This window comes from Schistocerca piceifrons, chromosome X, assembly GCF_021461385.2.
Source record: "Schistocerca piceifrons isolate TAMUIC-IGC-003096 chromosome X, iqSchPice1.1, whole genome shotgun sequence".
In the NCBI taxonomy this organism is placed as follows: domain Eukaryota; kingdom Metazoa; phylum Arthropoda; class Insecta; order Orthoptera; family Acrididae; genus Schistocerca; species Schistocerca piceifrons.
Window position 1 is genome coordinate 219376929 of NC_060149.1, and position 4006 is coordinate 219380934.

Below are 4006 nucleotides of genomic sequence, written 5' to 3' on the forward strand. Positions count from 1 at the left end.
CATTATTTTGCAACCACGACTTATTAAACCGAAGATTCGGTAATATTCACACTTGTCAGCACTTGCCTTCTTTGGAATAGGAATTATTACTGTCTTCTTTACGTCTGAGGGTATTTCATCTGTCTCACACATCTTGCTTACCGACTGGAATAGTTTTGCCATGGCCAGCTCTCCCAAGGATCCCAATAATTGTGAGGGATGTCATCTACTATAGGGCCCTTGTTTCCCGTGCTCCATCAAATTCTTTTGCAGTATAATATCTCCTACCTCATCTTCATCTACTTCCCCTTAACTTTCTGTAATAGTGTCTTTAAGTTTATTTACCTTGTAAGGATCCTCTATATATTTATACCGCCTTGACGCCTTCCATTATTTACTTTGTGCGGGCTTGCCATCTGAGCTCTTTAATATTCACACATGCGCTTCCCTTCTCCAAAAGAACTTTTAAATTTAGTCATGCATCCTTTTACAGCCACTCCTGCGTTGCCCTATTTCACTTCCTGGTAATATCTTCTACAAAAGTGGTAGTGTATTCCAGGCTTTTATAAAATATCTGTCAAAGAACATTAACAGTGTAATAACAGCCTAACACTCAGAAAATGTGCAGAATAGTCCATTTACTCGTTATTTCAGCAGAGGATACAACGTTATATAGAGTTGAGCCTAGCTACCATGGTATTCAAAATTGAACCGACTTCTAAGTCGCTACACAGAACGATTATGTCTAGTTTAAAGTAAAAGCATTTTCGGAGAAGGCAACAGTTTTGGCTTTTTGTGGTACATTGATGGCTGGTTCTGTGCAGCTAATGACCCTCGTAAGTCCCTATGTTATACAGACTCCTTCCGAAAACCACTAAAGTAACATCGAAGTAGCAATTCTAAAATACCGATAGTTACTAACTTGTACTGTCGTTAATAAGCCTGGAAGATGCGCGAATTGAAATGATAAATGCTTTCAAATGACGCGGTACTAATGACTGTTTCAGGCGCGATGCGCAACCAATTAATCTGTCCATCACCATTACGTAATCCTGCCTTGGTATGCTGAGGTATTTTCAGGACACGTCAGACGCAGAAGCCTAATTAGTCGACAAGCAATTACGCTGTACGTCTCAGACTGTCCATACGAAAGCTCCCTGTAATGGCTCGCTGCGTTTTCGCAAAATGTCGCTCATAGACGTTAGGCTGTCCATATGCAGTTAATCTGTACATTTCAGCCGACCGTAGCAGAATGTTAGTACAAACTGCTAGGTCGATTCCTGAAAACATTAGTCAGTAGAGCAGTAATACTACTATCTATGCAACCAGAGACTAAAGAAAAAGACAAATCCTTATACACCGATAAGCCACAATATTAAGACCACCTCAGTACAATGAAAACCCAGCCAAAGTTGCAAATTTCAGTTGTTTTATTCACTCGGTGACAAGTTTTGGGCCGCAACCCATTTTCAAATCAATGTAACAGATAGTCAAATTGGTATAATGCATAAACCATGACAAAAATGTGCAAACGAACAGTTACAGCGCATACAATTAACTGCTGCGCTGTAAATGTTCGTTTGCACGTATTTGACATAGTTTTTGCGTTTTTGGAAATACAAATTAGACTATATGTTACGATGATTTGAAAACGGGTCGCAGCCCGAAACTAGTCATCGAGTGAATGAAATAAGTGAAATTTACAACTTTGGCTGGTTTTTCTCGTACTAATTAACAGAAATTGACCTGCAATTATGCCAGCTTGCTGGAGGTTTGTAGTTATGACCACATGTTTAATAGTGTCTTGTTCCACGTTTCAAACACAGTAAAACAGAGATTCTGCTTGCATGGATTCTACAAGTAGTTGACAGGATTGCAGCAGTATGTGATACCAGATATCTACACACAGGTCAAGTAGTTCCCGCAAATTACGAAATGGTTTTCAATCACGTAGCTAGTGACCGATACGTGTTCCAGTTGTAAGGTTTTGAGGACAGAACAACAACTGCGTAAGCTGTAAACATTTATGGTTTAATGTTGCAATCTTATCACGGAAATATACGCATTTATACAGTTTACAATGTGACAATATTACGACAGTTGTCAAACGAACCCATCTCGTCCTCAGAAAGTGAAATAATCCTAAACACAACAATGGTAAATTTTAACTAGAAGTTTCTTTACAAAATTATTCTAACGACTATGTCATTATGTTGGCCAGTGCTACGATAAATCATCCGATTCCGGTTCAAAGTTCGGTACTATTTAGGATGACAATCAAGTCTATGGAGGATGGTTAGTTTTGTGAAAAGTTGAGCGAAGGATTACCCAAGGTCGCTCGAGTTTACAGTGGACGCAAGCTAGTGAACCAACAAGTTTACACCTCTCCCCACAGTATTTACCTTAGCTGTGATGAGCTGACGTCTGCATGGCTGCTCTCGTCCTCTGAAATTCCTACAAAAACTAATTAAGCCTTTGCTTAATACGCTTTATATGGGCAAGTCTTCAGGTCCAGATTGTATACCGATTAGGTTCCATTCAGATTACGCTGATACAATAGCTCCCTACTTAGCAGTCATATACAACCGCTCGCTCACCGATAGATCTGTACCTACAGATTGGAAAATTGCGCTGTTCGCACCAGTGTTTAAGAAGGGTAGTAGGAGTAATCCACCGAACTACAGACCTATATCATTGACGTCGGTTTGCAGTAGGGTTTTGGAGCATATACTGTATTCAAAAATTATGGGTCACCTCGAAGGGAACGATCTATTGATACGTAATCAGCACGGTTTCAGAAAACATCGTTCTTGTGCAACTCTTTATTCGCACGAAGTAATGGCCGCTATCGACAGGGGATCTCAAGTTGATTCCGTATTTCTAGATTTCCGGAAAGCTTTTGACACCGTTCCTCACAAGCGGCTTCTAATCAAGCTGCGGGCCTATGGGGTATCGTCTCAGTTGTGCGACTGGATTCGTAATTTCCTGTCAGGAAGGTCGCAGTTCGTAGTAATAGACGGCAAATCATCGAGTAAAACTGAAGTGATATCAGGTGTTCCCCTGTTCCCCAGGGAAGCGTCCTGGGACCTCTGCTGTTCCTGATCTATATAAATGACCTGGGTGACAATCTGAGCAGTTCTCTTAGGTTTTTCGCAGATGATGGTGTAATTTACCGTCTAGTAAGGTCATCCGAAGACCAGTATCAGTTTCAAAGCGATTTAGAAAAGATTGCTGTATGGTGTGGCAGGCGGCAGTTGGCGCTAAATAACGAAAAGTGTGAGGTGATCCACATGAGTTCCAAAAGAAATCCGTTGGAATTCGATTACTCGATAAATAGTACAATTCTCAAGGCTGTCAATTCAACTAAGTACCTGGGTATTAAAATTACGAACAACTTCAGTTGGAAAGACCACATAGATAATATTGTGGGGAAGGCGAGCTAAAGGTTGCGTTTCATTGGCAGGACACTTAGAAGATGCAACAAGTCCACTAAAGAGACAGCTTACACTACACTCGTTCGTCCTCTGTTAGAATATTGCTGCCCGGTGTGGGATCCTTACCAGGTGGGATTGACGGAGGACATCGAAAGGGTGCAAAAAAGGGCAGCTCGTTTTGTATTATCACGTAATAGGGGAGAGAGTGTGGCAGATATGATACGCGAGTTGGGATGGAAGTCATTAAAGCAAAGACGTTTTTCGGCGCGGCGAGATCTATTTACGAAATTTCAGTCTCCAACTTTCTCTTCCGAGTGCGAAAATATTTTGTTGAGCCCAACCTACATAGGTAGGAATGATCATCAAAATAAAATAAGAGAAATCAGAGCTCGAACAGAAATGTTTAGAGGTTTAGGTGTTCACTTAAATGTGAATTGCAGAGTAATCATGTAGATGTAGATGTAGATGCTGATTTTTCCAGCAGAAACTCTCTCCATGTTTCTCGTTATGCGAGAAAACATGTACTCATCCCTAATCTTGGAATATTGTGATATGCACGCGCATGGCTGGAGCAGCGTGCATATTAAAATGCC